This window comes from Haliotis cracherodii, unplaced genomic scaffold (genome assembly GCF_022045235.1).
Source record: "Haliotis cracherodii isolate W230 unplaced genomic scaffold, xgHalCrac1.p SCAF_5, whole genome shotgun sequence".
NCBI lineage: Eukaryota > Metazoa > Mollusca > Gastropoda > Lepetellida > Haliotidae > Haliotis > Haliotis cracherodii.
The window spans coordinates 32,232,220-32,253,714 of NW_027266308.1; the positions used below are offsets into that span (position 1 = coordinate 32,232,220).

At 37.5% G+C, this 21,495-nt stretch overlaps 1 protein-coding gene across 4 annotated transcripts in view; it reads left to right on the forward strand.

Moving 5' to 3' along the window:
• The window catches only part of LOC139442525 (melatonin receptor type 1C-like), a 307,981-nt gene that overhangs the window by 202,089 nt on the left and 84,397 nt on the right, over positions 1 to 21,495 (forward strand). For 2 of the 4 annotated variants that reach the window (XM_071223341.1, XM_071223343.1), the window contains exon 1: positions 8,197 to 9,052. The exons of 1 other annotated variant lie outside the window; for it this stretch is intronic. The gene's annotated coding sequence lies outside the window, so the exon portion shown is untranslated. Of the gene's footprint in view, positions 1 to 8,196; positions 9,053 to 14,894; positions 14,944 to 21,495 lie in introns of those variants that run through there. One more of the 4 variants, XM_071223344.1, reaches the window with a different exon arrangement.

Sequence of the window (21,495 nt, forward strand, 5' to 3'; positions counted from 1 at the left end):
CTGAATGGAATCAAATAATTAGTTATTTTCTGGTTTTGACATTTTGAATTGTATGATTCTGCTTGCAATATTGCCAAAGAACAATCAAATTATCAGTGATGCTGGGTTTGGAATCTCCATGCTGTTTCGGTCAGGGATTGGCCATTTCAGTGGCCACTGAAAATATGATATTATAAATTGATGAACCCAAGAGAGCATTCAAATCAGTAGTGGTCCATAGTTAACATTTCCTTATGGCCATTGGTACCTCTATTACGGTTTTTCAAGTGGTGGAATAATTGCATGGGAAATGTGTCAATGATTTATGGAGTGGGAGAAGTGTTATGTGGGGATGGTGTCTACTGCTCGAGTTCATCTGTAATTGTGTTTGTGTAGATATTTTTGTCTTGCTTTGTTTTTTTAATGAATGTATTTAGTGGTTTGTGAACTGGACACAATCTGATGAATGGAGTGAGTATTTTCTTTCACAATGTGCTTGAGACATGACATATTTTATGTCTTTTCAAGAACTTTAAATATAACCAGAATATGAAAGAATTGCATCAGATTTGAAGACAGTTGATTTGACTCCAAGGAAATAGGAATAGTGATTGTGTGTGTAATACGTCAGCAAACTTCCAGTGATCTCAGGGATGGACAGAACATCATCAGACCTAGTCAAGGCAAACCTGTGGTTGACAGCATGAACAATCACAAACATAAGTGATTACATTATATTATTTGTTCCCTCACTTGGCAAATTGGAGTGTTTATTTCAGTCAGTTTAAGACTTCATGTCTCCACTAATTCAAAGATGAATACCGGACAGAGACATTGCAAGTACAGACCCCATCACCAGTAGTATACATCGATGTCCTGTAAACCAGACAAGACATTGCAAATACAGACCCCATGGACAGTAGTATACCTCAATGTCCTGTAAACCAGAAAGAGACATTGCAAGTACAGACCCCATGACCACTAGTATACCTCGATGTCCTGTAAACCAGAAATAGACATTGCAAGTACAGACCCCATGACCAGTAGTATACCTCGATGTCCTGTAAACCAGAAACAGACATTGCAAGTACAGACCCCATGAACAGTAGTATACCTCGATGTCCTGTAAACCAGACAAGACATTGCAAGTACAGACCCCATGAACAGTAGTATACCTCGATGTCCTGTAAACCAGACAAGACATTGCAAGTACAGACCCCATGACCAGTAGTATACCTCGATGTCCTGTAAACCAGAAACAGACATTGCAAGTACAGACCCCATGACCAGTAGTATACCTCGATGTCCTGTAAACCAGACAAGACATTGCAAGTACAGACCTCATGACCAGTAGTATACCTCGATGTCCTGTAAACCAGACAAGACATTGCAAGTACAGACCCCATGACCAGTAGTATGCCTAGATACTCTGTCCACCAGATAGAGACTACTGCAAATACAGACCCCATGAACAGTCGTCTACCTTGACACCATGTAAACCAGACAGAGACTATTGCAAGTCGGGAATTTAATATGCATGTGTTTTTTTTGTATTTCAGATCAGCGAATAATGTATTTATTCTTTATCATCATAATCAACTGACACTGAACTAAAATGTATAATTTCTTTTATATATGATTCCAAATTTTATTTCAGTATTCAATTTGTTGTATCAAGCAGGATCTTAATGGCAGAAAAGGCTTTTTGTACACACATTTTACATTTTGTAATTTTTGTTTATGCTCAATTAAATGGTTTGTAATGGCAGATGTCATCATGCTTATCATATATTATAATAGCTCACCTGCTCATTTGTCGTTTCCCATCATGTTGAACTTCTCTGAAGCAACAACATGCAAAGCTATCTGAAGCTGAGACTTTACACAACAAGCTGTTGTTAATGCCTCGATGATATATTGTGTTGTAGAATTTAGGTCTGAATTTATACATAGTTGTCATATTGATAGAGTCAATTTGGCCCATTTACTCCGGACAGTTGCAGCAATATGTATGAATGCGTTTGTTAACTGCAACACATACATTCAATCATGATGAACCAGGCTGTTAGGTTATGTTCTTAATGGAATGCAGGACTTCACTACTCTGGGTAGTGTCATTAAGTTGGATGTGGTGATGGGGCAGATTTCAAGCCCTAAGTATTTTATGTATATTTTGAATCATTTTGGCATGTCAAGTTAATCTTTTACTTGTATCATACCAAAAATACCATGTCACTTGTCAAAGTGTGTGAATTATTTTATTGCATATGTGTGTTGTCTTTGACCACAGGAAACCCTTAGAAAGAGAGCCCTATGAGTTGTAGCAGCATCATGAGTTGCACATGGGGTTTTATGTGTCCTGTGTTATAAACAACAAACAAATGTAAAATTGACAGAAACTCTTCGATTGAGCTGAGGTCACGTGGCTTCCATTGACGCGGAAAAAGTGTGCAGCTTTTTTATTTGAAGCGGGGTATTAGGGATATATTCTGCCTCTCAGAAATCCACCTGCAACCTGACTTGCTCATGGCGGGGTATAAGAGATTTATTCTGCCTCTCAGAAATCCATGTGCAGCCTGACTTGCTCATGGCGAGGTACAAGAATTTATTGACAAATATATCCACTTCCAAGGCGGGATACAAAGTATTTTATCAAGATCACGTGGACCAATCAGATCTCATCATTCTGACATTGAGGTATGATAATAGGCTTTGTACCAAGAGTTATAACAAATTTATCTTACTGACATGTTTTAATCTACCATTGTAAAATAATTAAAACAAATTCAAAATTGATGGAAAACATTTGAGGTCAACTTGTCCTAAGTCACGTGACTTTCATTGACTTATGTGGCTATTTGCTTCTAAGCGGGCATAAAGGATTTATTCTCCCACTCAGAAATGTATTTCCTTCCCAGGAAGGAAACATACAGTCAAACCTCGATGTGTTAAACTTGTGGGAACCTGGAAAAAGGTTTGAGTTATCCGGCTTTCGGGACAACGTAGAAAGTGAATTTCCGAAAATCAAACATAAAGTTATGAGAGATTATTACATGTAACCTAGTCTTTGTTTCAGTCTTTGTTTCATGCCATGTTTAATTGGTAATATTTGACTTGAATAATAGATTCACTAACACAATCTTCATCCGGACTGTGTTCGGGTCATTAGGGGAATTATTCTTAATTTGGATACTTTTGATTCACAAATGAGTTGGAGACAACAAAGAATTCGACACATCCAGTTCGACAGATCTGAGTATAAATGTTCAGAAATATAGATGGAACTTGCAGGGACTGGAAGGTAAGTTCGAGAGAACCAGGAATTTCACACACCCAAATTCAATACAATGATGTTCGACTGTTATGAGTTGTTGCAGGATCATGAGGGGTTCATGTTGTTTTTTTGCATCCCGCGTGAGGTTTTATACCAGGAGCCGGAGCCATATAAAACATAAACAAGGGATGCATTAAACCTCATGTAACTTGAGGGAGCCTGCTACAATGAATTTTTCTAACTGACGTTTCAATATGACATTGTAAAAGAAATAAAACTTTCAAAATTTATAGGAAACAACGGTTCTATTGACCTGAGGTCAGCTTGTGCGATGTCATGTGACCTTCATTTACTCGGAAAAAGTGTGCTGCTCTTCAAAGCAGGGTATAAGGATTTATTCTGCCTCTTAGAAATCCATGAGCAGCCTGTCTTGTTAGTGGCTGGGTATAAGGGATTTATTCTTCCCCTGAGAAATTTATTTACCTCCAAGATGGGATACATCATATTTTATCAAGATCACATGGACCAATTAGATCTCATCATTCTGACATGGAGACAGGGGTAAATGCATGTAAATGTTACTATGAAATATTACAAATCCTTCGCTTAATCAGAATGAGCATTTATTTTCCACAGTAAAATAACTCTGAATGCCATTTGAGAAAGTAAAACTATGGAGCAAATAGTTTTTATTTCAACCTACCCATGTGAACTTAAAAATAGTTAAATAGAAGTGAAACCTTTTCTATAATCATAAGAAATCTCAAAGCAGAGTCCATTGTACGATTATGACTATATCCTAAGCATGTGTTTTTGAATCACTATCAAATAGTGATGAAACCAGGTGTTCGCGAAAAGGGGAACATATCCTGTCCAACTTGTGGGAAGATAAAATAATTATTTTCTTCTCCTCAGAAACTCCCAGAAATATGAAGATGAAACTTGACATATACCAGTATTTATTGAAGCATCATACCTCCAGCTGTTCTTTTTTATAAGTGTTTTTCTCCTGCATGTTCAGAATCAAATGTGCTGACATTTAACATGGTTATATTTGTCATATCAAAAGAGTCTTAAATTGTGTTGTGTCAAAACTGATAGTTCTGTTTTTGAGAAACAGTTTGGAACAATAAAACAATATGCTTTTAGATATTCTTTATTAAAAATGTATAAAACTCTTTGGAAAAACAATATCACTCTTTTGAGTGGCAACTAGGCTATGCTGCGTGACAACATATTGTGTCAGATTAAAACAGTATTGATGTTTGACATTTGTCTATTATTGTCTTCAATTCCCATAGAAGTGAATAATAAATTTATTTTTGTAGAAGTAAATTGTGCTCAATGTTTCCGTTCTTGTATTTTGACTTTTGAGCTTGATCATACTTGACGCTTCTTATGTATAGCAACTTCTTTTATTCTTTGTCACGACGTTACAGCGCTCCTTCTTGCTCCTTCATCAAGTGAATCCTTAGTATTTGTTTGTTTGTTCGTTCATTGTTTAACACCTCACTCAGTGATATTCCAGCTACATGATGGTGATCTGTAAATAATTGAGTTAAGACCAGACGATCCAGTGGTTGACATCCTGAGCATCAATCCAAACCAACCAAGTCAGTGAGCGTGACCACCCAATCCTGATAGTCGCCTCTTATTACAAGTGTAGTCTCCTTTTATGGCAAGATCTGGTTGGTCAAGTGAGTGAGTGAGTTGTGTTTAATGCCGCATTTATGTCACGGCGTGTCAGCTTAATGTGGGAGGAAAGCCTGAAGTGATGCAGGTGTCAGACGTTTATCGCTTCGGTGAAACCCACGAGCACAGGTATGGTGCAGACAAACCTAGAAACATAAACGGGGTGATCTAGGATTCAAACACACAATCATAGGTTTCTGGCGTGCCCAAGGGACGCAACTCTGCACAGTGAATCATGGCGCCTTAGACGACTGGGCCACTAGTGGCCCAGTTTGGTTAAGACCTATTCTGAAACTGCAGTTATGACATAATATTTCCCTCATGCTTGTTGTACAAGTAGATAATATAATGTAACAAAACTGTTTCGGTGGTGTATTTTACTGAGAAGGTTGATTGGCAACATCAAAACAAGGGAATTGAGCCAAGAAGTTTAACTTCAGCTTCAGGATATATCAATGACCTTTATATCTTCCAATAATGGTCAGATAACCAATTCTCTTCTACTGATTTACCCACTTGAATGAGGAATAAAAGGGACCAGTGAGACCGCCTCATCTGCTTCATTTGTAGATTTATGCATAAAGATTCAGAGTGACAAAAACTTTCGACAAGACTGTATGACAAGAGGGATGATTTCAACTTTCCAATAGTCAACATTCCCTTTGTGTCTGGCAAGCAGCTCCAACCCTTGGTGTCTACATTTCACAACTTTTGAGGTACAATCGAGCATGCTCTTTCTTCAAAGAACATCTGGACTATTTCATGAACTATTTGATTGTGAATCATAAACACATGCTTATGATTAAGTCAGATATAGTAATATAATACATTGAAGAGATTTCTTATGATTATGGAACAGGGTTTTTTTTGTATTAGTAAACCGAATACAAAAGATCTACTGCATTGGGCATGTGTTTGACAAACCAGAAATGATATATCAGTAGACTGGTTTGAGGTTGTAGCTCGCCTGTATTTCTCCAAACAAATGATGATGGTATCAGATGCTACTTGTAAGCCTGGATAAGTTGAGTTGTGACCTGACAATTAACCCTGTATGACTGACTATGTATGAGGTCCACCCACTGGTGCACACCATTGTGAAGGAAGGGGTATCATGTGGTCTGCGACATGTAGAACAATGGATATGACCTTTGTAGGCTTACAATCAGTTCAAGAGGCAAGTTCAATAGCACCAACCTCTTAATAGTCTCATGAGCTAAACGTGCATCCACATGAGCGTAGTAAATTTCATTGTCATAACCTGGACATGCACAACATGCGCACTCCCTCTCGTTCTGTAAGAAACCAAATATGTTTGCCCAACTTTTGTGTACAACCAACTTGTCTCAAACACATTTTGTGAGTTGATTCAATAGATCCTGGATTACCAGTAAATATGTGATTGGATGTAATATTTTCTTGAGCCTTTTAGAAATTGGGGTGGAGGTGTTGCTTGTGTTTGCATTATTTTACGCAACCATCATTACTTCCTAGAGATAACATTTTTTTCACATTTTTATTTTCACCATTGTAACTGTATTCTCTTCATACATAAAATAAACAAATGAATTGACTATAGAGACGTAAGCATCTGTGTTTGCAGCATTTTATGTCTTTTGAATATATGACCAGGTGAGCAACAGTACATTGTTGTTTTTTCATCTGCAAAAGGCGTTAACATCATTACAAATATGTAAATAGTATTATTGGGTAGAAAGATGCACGACTATGTCAGTCCTTGGAAAATTTGAATGAAAGATTTTGAAATTATTGGATCTTTGAGACAGTTTGATTTATGCAATTTGAACTTGATACTGATCCTGGTATTACAATATTAATTCACTGATATTTTTGAAAAATGCCCTAATTGAAATGCAAACTCTATTGACACGCTCATTTTCAACACTATTGAATTCCAGGTTATTGAATTGAAACAATGCTGCTATAAATTTTTCTAAGATATTTATGAGAAAAATAACTGTTAACAAAATGAACCAAATGTGTAACAGGATTAGTTATTCCTGCAAGATATCAAATTGAATCAACCAATATCCTGCATGTCTGAAAGCATAACCTTTAACAGAATTAAACCAAAAACGTTGATGGCTTAGCAGCAGTATTCACATTTGTATCTCTTACGAGAAAAGACAGAAACATGCAAAATGAAAGTGACAGTAATTTATAAACACATACAAATGCAAAAATATGTTTGTGGTTTTTTTAAAATAATGAAACGAAAAGTTAAGATCTTAGTTCAGTGTGTTTAAAGATAGAATTTGCGTGTTTGTACTCTCTCAGAATATTTCCCAAACTTACTGATTTCTTTTTAAGAAACTAATTTCCTATCTTCAAATAAACAATTTTTGATAATTGATCAGCTCAATATTAATCTTTTTCGTCCAGTTTGGTAAATCTTATACATGACAAAATACTTATAAACTTTGTACACCGCTCTTGTAATTCAAGAGATGAATCTGAAGATCCACTTAAGATATTAAAACGGTCATAGATTTTTCAACCATATTGAACCCAACTTGTCAGTAGAAGAGACTAGCCTGTGAAAAAAACTGTGACAGCGGGCATTGATATTGACGTGTAAAATGGGATGTAGATTGCCGTGTATTTCCATTACATCTAAATCAATACCAGCTTCCTCTTGTCAGCTAAGCATCATTCCTACAGAGCATGACTGTAAAACTTGCAATTGGATTCTTCTCCAGCAGCCGCTGTTGGGCTATCTAACAGTTTCATGATTCCTCTCATCCTCCATGCCTTACAAATGCCTTGTAGCAGTGTACATCTGCAGCTTCACCTCATGTTTCAATGCTGGTATCATGTATGAAATGTACGTGTTTAGTTTTTGCCCCTTTTGCTGTCAATCAAACACATGAAGCATTACGATTGGTGTTTTATCAACTAATTGATTCACAACCCTTGTGGAACCCTCCACTGAAGAGGTATTGATTAATAATACCGGACAGGCACTTTAACCAATCGGGTGAGGGTCTGAACTGCAAACATTGTCGAGAAGACCGATCCCTCTAATCCCTAATCAAATTTTTCCATTGGCAAAGTTTTCGTCAGCCTTGTGAGTGTGTACTTCTGTCACCGGCGTTGCCATTGGCTGACCAGTCATAAGCATGGCCATATTGTCTGCCCTGATTCTGATGACTATACCTATTCCTGATATGCTGATAATGACATTAGGCCCTAACCATGTATATCAATCATTCCAGCCCTGTCAAGCTATACATACGCTCTCTGTGAAGCCCCTGTCTGCAGATCTGCCTTAGGAGCAGACGGACAATTTTAACACCTGTGCAACAGAAGATCAAGGCTATAACTGGCACTGCTATTGGAAGAAATTTGTTAATGGAGATCGCTTAGAGAAATCTGTGCCTTTGGAATTGTCAGACATTCATTCACTTAAACTTTCCATTCAACTTTTTTTGCCTTCAGAAAAATCCTGAAGGTACTATTGTCGTCGTCTGATTTTGACTGTTGAGAAAGTCGGAGATGTGTTTGTGGTAATTGTGCCTTTGTAGCTTTTTTGTGGCCATCATTACAAGGGGACAACATTGGAAAGATTTGTCAACTGGAACAAATGGAGAAGTGTTTGTCTGCTATTTTCTGGCAGATCTGAAGACTATCTTATACAGTGAGGAGCTTAAGTCATCCAATCATGCTTTGCGGTTGACAGGTAACTCTTCAGTTCCGAAGATTTCGAAAGTCCTGTCAGCTTCCTTTGACAGTTGGGCCTCCATACAATATCAGTTTAATGAGGAAAAACTTCATTTTTGTCAAGTTTGTGTTTCTGAAAGCCTCAAATTGGTGACAGTCATATTTTCAGGACGATATTATTGCAAAGACTTTGACAATTGTGTTGTTGAGAGACAGTGAGCAATTATTGATCAGAACTCATCGTGTCTGCCTTCACCATTCTGGACAATCCGCCTCCCTTGTCAACTGAGGTATTTATAAACAAACATTGCATAGGTTTGTGTTAATGGGACGGCTGCTAATATACCTAACAAGCTCACACATCTATGTCATTACAGAGCCTGGACGTGCTCTTGCCTTTCAGCTTTACATTTTGAAAAATTCCAGGTAAGCCTATTTTCATTTCTTTCTTAATGTCAGTGATTCCCCTTTGGAATGTTATTCAGTGGGAAGGATTTAGGCTCTGTCATGTTTTGCAATGGGTTAGTTAACAGACGAAGGATTGTATGGTAGTCATGTTGTTTGGGTTTTGAAAGAAGTTATGTCACTAATGAAATGGGATATTTCCAGGTCCTGTGCAATGAGTTGATTAAGAATAAATGAGTGCCTTGAAATTAGTGAAACACGATTAGTCAATTGCATTGATGATGGATTGTCCATATTGTGTTGATGGTCTTGATGGAGATGACAGTAGAGATGATGCTGTAGTGCAGGTTGCAGTAGTGGTAGTGAATGTAGTTATTATGAGCATGTTGGTTAGGATGTTCTATTTCATTGTTTCTGAATTATTCACCAGTAATCAAAATTACACAGAAGAATGAAAATTCTGATGATTTCTTTCGTTTCAATTTGAAATTATCTCCCTCTATACAGTTCTATATATTTGAAGTGAAATTGAATATTTGAAAACAAGAAACACTGCCTGGAAGTCGTGAGAAAACTATCAAGGATGGGTCTGATGAGAGCTGATTATCTGCCTCACGGATGCTGTATACACTGGCTGCTTCATGATAACTGAGCTTCTCCTGTCTGTGTGTAAAATATTTTAATGACATCAGTCTGAAAAACTAGACATGTTCTTTCATTATGTCAAAAGTTTCCAAGCACTGAGGTATGTCATGACCTTTTGATGCCCCTGGTTTGATGTAGAATACTCCTTTGAAAAGTGTTTGCTTGTATTCGTTGAAGCTATATCATTCAGTTTTATTCTTTGACGTTGATTATCAATCCTGTAGTGTAAAAACAGGTACTTCTAATGAACAAGCATCAAATGTTGAAGAGAAAAAGCCTGCAAAGTTTTATTCATTCAAAGAATGAATGCATTTACCTTTTGTCAATGATTGTTTGATGTTTGAGAAAAAGTGCTGTGGATTTAAATTACACTTGACAAGCCAACAAGGAACTGGGCACTCTGTGCAAAGTGCAAATGTGGTCCAGTGTTGGCAAATGCACAAGCATGTTATTCTGATCTGCAACATCAATACATTTTTAAAATATATTCACAGATTTACGACATCATTGTGATTGCCTAAAACACTAATGTCCCTCTGAAGCGTGTCACATTTGTACACACTCATGTGCATCTCGATCTCTTCTCAACTTTGCACTTGTCCAGAGCAAGAAATCATCCCATCCACATGCTATTTACCAGATGGTGACACTTTGAAATGCTGTGAAGGTGTTCAGCCATTGACAAGAATTCCCATGATTGATATAGCTTTTAGTGCTGAGCAGTTAACACTACCTTCTCCTCGGTGAGAGTATCCAGCATGTTAACTTCGTCAGCTTTGTAACAGTGAACTCCAACACATCGGAACATGTTCTTGGCTACTTGAAATTGTCAGGCCAAATTTGACGTGAATGTGACTTCATTAGGAGCATGCATTCTGCTCCATGTCTGAACCATTGTAAGGATGCCCTGGCTTTTTTCTTGTGTAAATATGTCCTTGCTTAGATTTGTCCATAGAGCTGAAAGGAAGCTCTAGCAATGTCCATAGCTTGGGAAGAAACCTTAAAGTTAAGGCTTGTCTGAGTGTGAGAAAGCTTAATCAGCAGAGCCTTCTTCAAAGTTTCTGCTAAATGTTCTCGGCATGTGTGCCATTGTAAGGGAGTTTAAGGATGGTGGATCATATTGTTTGCGAATTTTGTCTGCGTGCATGTCATTGTAAGGCAGTTTTAGACAAGTGGATCAGTTTGTTAGTGATTTTGGGGCGGCATGCCTGTCATTGTAATAGAGTTTCGAATGGTGGATCAGATTGTTGGTGATTTGGGGGCATGTATTGAATTGTGAAGTTTAAATCTGTGCATGTATTATTGTCAGGGAATTGAACATTATGAGAGGCTTGCCCTGAGCATTGTCAGGAAAGTTAGGACATTGCTAAGAGTTTAAAGCATTGTAAGAAACTGTGAGTCATGTATGGCGTCATTGGTTAAAATCTGTATATCAAATAACATTATTAGTGATATTAAGATGTGCTTAACATTATGTGGTGTGTTTCAAGTACCATCAGAAAACACCTTCTATGTCTGTATTGGCAGGAAAAATCAGTTTCTCTCCTGATGCTAAGATACCTAAATCCCACATAATCAGTATATGTTATTCTTTGCCCTGCACAGGAATCTCTATGGTCAGTTCTTGACTTGTTCATACAAGAGTAAGTAGGATCTAGAATTCTCATTATTTTTTCTTTCCAAAAACAATATTCTGGCATTTGGCTTTGTTAATTGTTGGACATTTCTGTTGATCAGTTGTTGTCCATAATATTGTAAGAATGCAATCAAACACAGCCTCTTTACAAGAGTTTAAACACTGGTTGTCCCAAAATCCCTCAGAGGCAAAGCTTTGTGATTTGCCCATTTGTAAATGAGCTGCCCTTATCCAGTGTGTGGAGTTAGCAGGAGATGAGACAAGTGTACTGGTTGAAGGAAGGCAGTAGTGATTTGTGCACCACTCTCTTGAGAAGCTTGTAATAGGGATATTATTGTCAAGCCATTCACTGCTTTGTACTTTAGTCCTCGTGTTGCCATGGCACTGAAGGTAAGTCCTTAACACAAAACTGTAGCTATCACTGTGTGATGATATAGTGGCTGTATAATGTTTGTCTATACTTTGAGCAAATGTATAGGCAGCAAAGCGAACCACAGAAGATTAATTTTCTGTTGTCAGGAACAGCAGGCATTTCATTCAATACCCATTGTATTATTGAAGCAAAATGTGTCGCATAGCTTCTACCATCTGCAGTGATGAGGTTATCCCAGTTGTGTAATGAATTATAAGGTATTTCAGCCTGACTTCTTGCAGTGAATAAGATAGGTTTTATACAATATTTATTCCATTCTAAAGATGCGTCACAGCCCCAGACAACAGGGGATGTCACACACATTTGCCCATATGTTGAACCTGATTACTGTATCTACAGCATCCTTGCAGCAGTGAATTCATTCCCTGATCCTCTCAGTTATTTTACTTCACACTCGTGGAGTGTTGAATTGGTCCACACTATCTCATGCTCCTCATAAAAGAACTGAACTTAGCTGAGGGTTGGGTAAAGGTTGATTGCTGTGGTCTTAAATATAGTTTGCTGTTGATGCCAAAATCTATTATAAACTATTACAGGTCCAGTTGCACTGGTGTGATTTCATAAACCATGTGGGAGGGTGGGTGGTAGCCTGGTGGTCAAAGGGTTTGCTCATCACAACAAAGACCTGGGTTCAATTGTCCCCACCATGATATTGCCGGAATATTGCTTGCTCGCTGGCTCGCTCGCTCGCTCACTCACTCACTCACTCACTCACTCACTCACTCACTCACTCACTCACTCACTCACTCACTCACTCACTCACTCACTCACTCACTCACTCACTCACTCACTCACTCACTGTTGCCTGCTCTTAGAAAGAAGTAATTTGCATGGTGTGTAGCGATGCTGTTTTCAGACCTAGATTTTCAAACTAGCATCCTTAAGAATTAGTTGAAAAGTTAATTGAAAACTAAACAAATTAAAATGGATGTTTTTCTAAATCAGTGGATGTAACTTCATCTCCCATGTCTTCAGAACTTAATTCTGTACTTGATAATTCCATAGCTTCAGAGTAGAAAATAACTAAAAACTGTCATGAACTTCCCAATGTAACAATGTTTCAGAAACTGTTAGAAGGGAAATGAAATTGGTGTTATCCTTTTGAGCCATCCTGTCTCATAGTGTTGGCCACAGGAGACCTCCATCAGACAACATGTCATGCAAGTGTTGTTGGGGGAAATCTTTGATTATGCCTGTCATTAGCTTACAGCCACTGAGTGATGCTTAAGAGTCAGTGTGCAACCAGTGTAGACAAAGCTGAGGAAAATAATGACCATGTTTAAAAGGCAATGTCATCTGAACTTTCAGAAGGTAACATTTTATATGCCTGCTGTATTTGATGGTTATTCATCACCACATGCGACACAGTCGGAATTGTACAATGGACTCTGCTTATAGCAGAGATTGCTTATGATCATGGGAAGGCTTTGGTCACACTTATTTATATTCAGTACGTAATATTTAAACTCACTGCTTTCAGAAGATAACACTTCATTTACCCGTTTTCTGCAGGTAACATTTTATTACTGTTTCAGTGGTATAAATTTTCACTGGGTAATATGAATTCTTTTTGAAGACACCATAAGCTTCATGTAAATGCAAACCGTGTGGCCTATGGTCTCTATGATAACACTTTGAGTTACCACATGCACATCGTTGTTCAAACAGTGCAGGAAGGATAAAGACTGTGCAGGTTTTTTCTCCTCTTTAGTTCAGGAAGGATAAAGTCTGCAGGTTTTACTCCTCTATAGTTCAGGAAGGATAAAGACCCTGCAGGTTTTTTCTCCTCTTAAGTTCAGGAAGGATAAAGTCTGCAGGTTTTACTCCTCTTTAGTTCAGGAAGGATAAAGTCTGCAGGTTGCAATCCTCTTTACTTCAGGAAGAATAAAGTCTGTGTAGGTTTTGCTCCTCTTTAGTTCAGGAAGGATAAAGTCTGCAGGTTTTGCTCCTCTTTAGTTCAGGAAGGATAAAGTCTGCAGGTTTTGCTCCTCTTTAGTTCAGGAAGAACAAAGTCTGCAGGTTTTGCTCCACTTCAGTGCAGGAAGAACAAAGTCTGCAGGTTTTACTCCATTTTATTTACCAGGTGTAATGAGTTAGAACCTCTCCCAATTTGTATTTCATGTTACATCAACCCTCACATGTTAAAAGAACTTAACAGTGTTGCAGGGTTCTGTTCATCCCCTGATTGTACCGTCTCATGCAAGCCCTCATCTCAATTTGCACAAATGCTGATTGTGGAGGGAAGATTCCAATGTTAATGGTATGACCGGTTATTTGTGTCTCTTTTGGTAATGGAATTAAATGTCCTTGGGTTTCCCAGACAGGCCAGCAACAATTGATGTCACTAATGATGCTCTCCAGCTTCTAAAAGGCATATATTGTAAAGTCAAATTCCTCTTTTTCTACATGTTCAAGCAGAAGCTCGTCTATAGTCACCTCCTCTACTCCACGATGCTACCTCATGAGAACAGTTTTCTGAAATGGTTTCTGTTGAATGGGTATTTTCTTTAATGTAATCTCGCCTATTATTTCTGTGCAGCAAATTAAAACAGCAGCAGTAAATGTCATAGGTTTTGCTTTATGTAGCAAAATTTTGCAAATTCTAAAAAAAAAATGTTATCAGAATATAATATACACATTAATATAAAGTATTGATAAGACACGTTTCATGGTTAAGAGCAATATAATGTATAACAGATATTAATGGAAATAACTCTCTTTATATTTTAACACTTCATGGAAAAGAGAATGTTGTTTTTTTGGTGGTTGTAAAGAAAGAAAATATGTTAATTTGACAAAAAATACTGTTGATATCAACCATGGATGTAGGACATAGCTTTTTGCTTTTATGATTTTTAAAAAATATATGAAGTATCACAGTAACGCTTCCAACCACATTCATAGTAAAGTATAAACTCTATGTATGCATTCATCCATGTATTATCAATAAAGCTTGACAATTAGAATAGAAGTCACATGTTGGGGCGGAATTCTTGATTTCTGTAGCCACAACCTGTTACAGTTAAAGGTTCCAGTGGAGTAGAGGCTGCTTGAGTTAACCGAGACGTCAATAGCGAGCTTGTCTATTTCGCTGTGCAATGTACACCGCCACTCATTTAGTATTGCTGGTATCACACACATGCTTGCCTCAACACTTGGTCAGGTCTCTTTCTTGCTTGATGGTATTTAGCCTTAAAGGTATGTTGGATTATTTTCTTGTAACCTTCTTTTGTATTTATCTTCAGTTTGGATGTACTATCCATGTTATCCTATATCAACTGTTATAATTCATGAGCGATATATTAGTTATTTTTGTGGTATGCAGGTGTTTGGTTCTCATGTTAATTATTGTTTCATGTATTGCATGTCAGGTAGGGCATTGGAAACAAATTTCATATTGACATGATAATACCATATATCATTATATGATAACTGCAATAAGGGAATATTGAACACAGCTTTACTGTGTCATGTTAATGCATCTTTGAGGTGCAAAGATTAGATGATAATACCATATATCATTCTATGATAACTGCAATAAGGGAATATTGAACACAGCTTTACTGTGTCATGTTAATGCATCTTTGAGGTGCGAAGATTAGATGATAATACCATATATCATTCTATGATAACTGCAATAAGGGAATATTGAACACAGCTTTACTGCGTCATGTTAATGTATCTTTGAGGTGCGAAGATTAGATGATAATACCATATATCATTATATGATAACTGCAATAAGGGAATGTTGAACAGAGCTTTACAGTGTCATGTTAATGCATCTTTGAGGTGCGAAGATTAGATGATAATACCATATATCATTATATGATAACTGCAATAAGGGAATGTTGAACACAGCTTTACAGTGTCATGTTAATGTATCTTTGAGGTGCATCAGATTAGATGATAATACCATATATCATTATATGATAACTGCAATAAGGGAATATTGAACACAGCTTTACTATGTCATGTTAATGCATCTTTGAGGTGCGAAGATTAGATGATAATACCATATATCATTATATGATAACTGCAATAAGGGAATGTTGAGCACAGCTTTACAGTGTCATGTTAATGTATCTTTGAGGTGCAAAGATTAGATGATAATACCATATATCATTATATGATAACTGCAATAAGGGAATATTGAACACGGCTTTACTATGTCATGTTAATGTATCTTTGAGGTGCGAAGATTAGATTCCCAAGAGGACGTACCATGCCTGATTATTTTTTTGTTCTTGGTCCATTTCTAAAACTATTGTTTTCAAATTAAGACATTGGAAGTCATGTCGCCTGATGTATTCCAATTGTTTCAGCTTTGTGTAAGAGCTGTCAGAGATTGTGGCAGCTAATCCATCATTTTTAGCTGCTTATGATTCTTCTCTCTTTCAATATTAAACACCGGTGTGGTAATTAAATGAAAATTCTTCTTGTACTTCATCTTTGACTTGAAGGCAAGAACAAAAATAATAGCATGTTTTCCATATTGGAAAGAATGCTCTGCATAGATCTTAACATAGGTGTCTGTTCAAATGGAGCCCTGGAATATTGGAAAGTATGCTCAATATAGATCTTAACATATTCAATTGGAGCTTTGGAATATTGGAAAGTATTCTTTGCATAGATCTTAACATTGGTGTATATGCAATTTGGGCCCTGGAATATTGGAAAGAATGCTCTGCATAGATCTTAACATAGGTGTCTGTTCAAATGAAGCCCTGGAATATTGGAAAGTATGCTTAATATTGATCTTAACATATTTAAATGGAGCCCTGGAATATTGGAAAGTATGCTTTGTATAGATCTTAACATTAGTGTATATGCAATTTGGACCCTGGAATATTGGAAAGTATGCTTTGTATAGATCTTAACATAGGTGTTTATTCAAATGGAACCATGGAATATTGGAATGTATGCTTTGTATAGATCTTAACACCAAATGCATGTAAATGATATTCACATGTTTGTCTGACTTACGTATACTTATGTGATCTTTGAACACACTGAACACCTCTATGCTGTATTAACTATACTAAATCACTAATCCCCGTGTTCAGTGTAGTTCATGCCACATGACAGTCATCAGAGATGTGAGATTTGACTTATTTAGACTAGTCTATGCATCTTTGTTTCAACTTTGATAAGTTTATGGGACCAGGATGTAACCTGGTTTTGTCTTGCGAAACTAGGTTTTATGTCAACATGCATACATCTGGTGCAAGTTGTATCAAGTCCCTTAAATTAGTACCTGGTTGCTGAAATCAAGATCAATGCAGAATTCTGAAGTTCCGAAGTACCGAAATTCGTGAAGTACCGAAATCGAGTCCACTGTACAATCCCAACTATATCATAAGCATGTGTTTATGAATCATTATGAAATAGTGATGATACCAGGTGTTTGTGAGGGGTGAGTGTATTTCAGCCCCACTGGTAGCACCCATCACAAACAAGCATTTGCTCCTGATGAGAGGACCAGGATCTGAAGTGGTTTCAGTGTGTAATGTCAAGCCCATTCTTGGTACCTCCCTCTGTGATATTGCTAAAGTAAAGCCTAAGTGGTGTAAAGACCCTGCTCTAATTTAGGTAGACTGTCTCCCAGACCCAAGAGAATAAAATTTAAAAGAAATCTCAACTCAAGTCTAGAATGATTTGGCAAGTGTTAATTGATAGCCAAAATTAATCATTGTTCTGGACTCCATTTGGATTCTATTTTGTAGATATATATTTTTAAATAGGATGAATTTATTTTTGGGGACTAAATGTTTGTATATCATTCAGACTGATGTTGGATTTAAAAGCAGTTTTGGTGGCACAGGTGGCCCAGCCGTCTAAGGCGCTGCAATTCACAATGCAGAGTTGCATCCCTTAGGCACGCCAGAAACCTATGATTGTGGGTTTGAATCCCGGTTTGCCCTGATTATGTTTCTAGGTTTGTCAGCACCATACCTGTACTCGTGGGTTTCACCGAAGTGGTAAACGTCTGAGACCTGCATCACTTCGGGTTTTCCCCCCACATTAAGCTGACACGCTGTGATATGACTGGAATACTGTTAAAAGCGGCGTTAAACCTAACTCACACACTCACTCGTTCAAAGCAGTTTGTGCTGGGCAACATGACAGTTGTTCGTCATTATACTGGCAAAGATAACTTTGTTGAACTCGCCCCAGTCAGTGTTGAAAATACTCCCCAAGTGTTGTTTGAAGACAGGTGATATTGTGTAAGGTTAAATAAAGACTAGAATCCTTGTTATACTCAAAACTATTTTGTTATGTAAAATGTCAGCCTTTCTCAAGTTCATCAATATGTGTTTGGTAGTTCCAAGACTTAATGTCAACAAAGCTTCATTGCTAATAGTGATCTCAGAGCATCAGTTTGAATTAAAGGGTTTGTTCCCAATATTTCATGCCCCGTTAAAGGGAAGTTTAAACCAATAACCAGTGCACAGAAATAGGTTATCAAAGACTGGAATAAGTTGCAAAATGGAGGCCCTGTTTCAGAGAAGTGTTTTTCTCAAACAATCAATTGGATAAAGGTGGCTGAACAACAGATCTATATTGGGGAAGACTTTTAATTATGACTTACTACATATAATTTGGTCATTCACATGATCATTCACAAATGATTATTGAGTTAAAGTTAAAAGACAATGAATCTTCAAACTTAATCAAGCATATCAACATGCAAGCAGACAAAGATAGAAGCCATGTTTTTGTTAACAGAACACAAGAAACACAAGTAATAAATTCTGATTTGTTTTTAACTCGGTTTTGTTACATGGTATGTAAGAAAATATGTCATCATGTATTTCGTTTAACAACTGAGAGGAAATCAATAAGTATGATCACTTTTTATCATCACTTTTTCCATACAATTGGCAACTCATGAATTTTATGTTCTGTCTGCACACAGCTGGAAGTGTGACTTTATTTGGCGCTTTTGGATACAAGAATTCATTCTTGTATGTAAGTATTCATGAAATACTGTTAATGAATTCATGAATAGGAAGTAACGTTGCTTTCACGCTTGTGCTGGAATTGCAAGACAGATGAAATATCACTTGTATGTTTGTAATTCCCAAGCCTTTGCATGTTATGATTAGGTGACCAAATGTTCCATCAGAAACATCCAATTTGTCATATTGTTCTTCAATGTTCGCCTGGGTGCATGTGTAAAAACACTGCCACTGAAATGTCAAGTTCCTGAAACTTTTATGCGCTTTATGAAATAAATGTTATTAAGTCCTTTATTTGTGAAGACCATATGTCACAGTATACATAATTTGTCCATGCATAACTTAAACTTATCTCAGAGTGATGTGAAATGGAAACTTTTACAAAAATCTTCTTAAATCTTGATCATATCGCAAGAATTATTATAAGTTGTAGCAGTATCACAAAGGGTACAGGGTAGAATAGGTCTTCAACAACCCATGCTTGCCGTAAAAGGCGACTATGCTTGTCGTAAGAGGCGACCAACAGGATCGGTTGGTCAGGCTCGCTGACTTGGTTGATGCATGTCATTGTATCCCAATTGTGTGGATCGATGCTCATGATATCAATCACTGGATTGTCTGGTCCAGACTCTATTATTTACAGACAGCCGTCATATAGCTGCAGAATTGTCGAGTGTGGCCTTAAACAACAAACAACGACGTAACCAGGGGTACATGGGGTTTTATGCATCCTACGTTAGGTTTGATACCCCTCGCCTCCTGCTCGCTACAAGGGATGCATAAAACCACATGTATACCTTGTGTTACTGCTACAACAAATCTTACCGACATGTATCAATCTGCAATTGTAAAGGAATTGAAGCAAATTGAGAATTGATAGAAAACAGCTGTTCAATTGAGCTGAGGTTAACTTGTGCTGTGTCTTGTGACTTTCATTGACTCAGAAAAAGTGTGTGGCCTTTTGCTTCGAAGCAGGGTATAAGGGATTTGTTCTCCTGCTCAGAAATCAATGTGCAGCTTGTTTCTTTGTGACATGGTAGAAGGAGTTTATTCTTACGCTTTAAAACTTACATAGTATTTTATCAATATCATGTGGACCAATCAGATCTCATCATTATGACATGGATGTATGATAGTGTCTGTTGGATATATTCAAGTTGACACAATGCAGTATTGCAATGTCCAACAGACTGCAATGTCAGTTATAGCCCTTAGTTCTTTTTGGATCTGCTACTTTTAGATTTGAATATCCCATATTCACCCTCAAAACGAACCCTCAGAAGGCCCAAATGAATCACTAACTTACCCTGCTTATTGCAATCACCTTTGGTTTCGGAGAATGGTGCAATAACAACTGTGCTTTATACAGTTATTGGCCGGTAGTATTTTGCAAAATTTAAATAATGCTGTGGATGTTAAATTTTTAGTGTAGTTACCATATATCGCTGTGTATAAGGTGCCCGTACAATAAAATTCATTTATGAAGTAATAACATATAAGAGACAATGGTGAGTAATTTAATTGCCAATTAACTATGTTGTAACTAACTTGGCTATGTTTGCTTCACATTCAGCGTGTTTATTCCACAATCACTTATACAATCTGTCTCCAACAGTTGTTAATACAACTGTAAAAACAGCGGGAATTTATTTCAGCTTCACCGGTTATCACATGTTAGGTCACATGTGCAATATGCAAATGCTTACCAGTACTTCCGGGTCTCTACTCACGGATGTTGATTGTTTTACCGTGTCAGCTGGTTTGACAATCTGCATCGAGGCGTGGGTCATTTCAACTTTATACAGTACTTCCGGGTCGCTACTTGCGGATGTTGATTGTTTTACCGTGTCAGCTGAAACATTTACTTTCCAGAATAGTGATAGTACCCGCTATGTAATTGTGAGACTTTAATTCTTCCAACAGTTTGGATACATTACATATACTGACTCAGGCTAGAAGCCTTAAGGGTTAATTTCGTATGTCCCCTCAATATTGAGCACAGCCTTGGCTGATGCATTTGCGTAGATCGATGCTCATGATGTCAATCACTGTATTGTCTAGTCCAGACTGGATTCTTTACAGACCACCACTGTATAGCTGGAGTATGTGGTAATAACAACATAAACAAAACTTGGCACCATGGGACTGCATTTCATGAGTCTGAATCTTAGTTTCAGCCAGATTATGTGTTTAAGTCTGTAAGCATCACCCCCAGGCTTGTAGCTTCACCGAAGTGGTACACATCTACTTTGTATATCACACTGATAATTCCCCCTTCAATATCTGCCATGCTGCAGAATAACTGCAATACTGGTAACGATGGCATTCTTAACCCGCCCTCATCCATCCACTCTTTCATTATCCGACCTACTGTAAAATACTGTTTGCTTGAACTTCATTAACTTGACATATTATATAAAACATTGTACCTTAATGGTCCAAGAACAATCGTAGTCGGCGCTTTGGTGTAAAATTGGCACCCTGCCTAGCTGGAAACTATGGATAACTTGATATATTGGTGAGTAAACACAGTTTCACTGTTGTGTCAAGTTGTCCTTGTTGGCACAGCAGCACACAGGTCAGGTGAAGTTGAGCAGTGTTGGTGGTGGAAAGTAGGCGGATTGGTGACACTTTTCGGCAAGCTTGTCTACTGAGAGTTTCTAGTACTTAAGCCTTTGCCCACCCTAAAACAAAGGTGATACAGTATTACATTTGCCTCTCTTCATCCAGCGCCCTGAGAAGATTTGGGTTAGAAATGGGTCTTCAGCAGTCCATGCTTGTCGTAACAGGT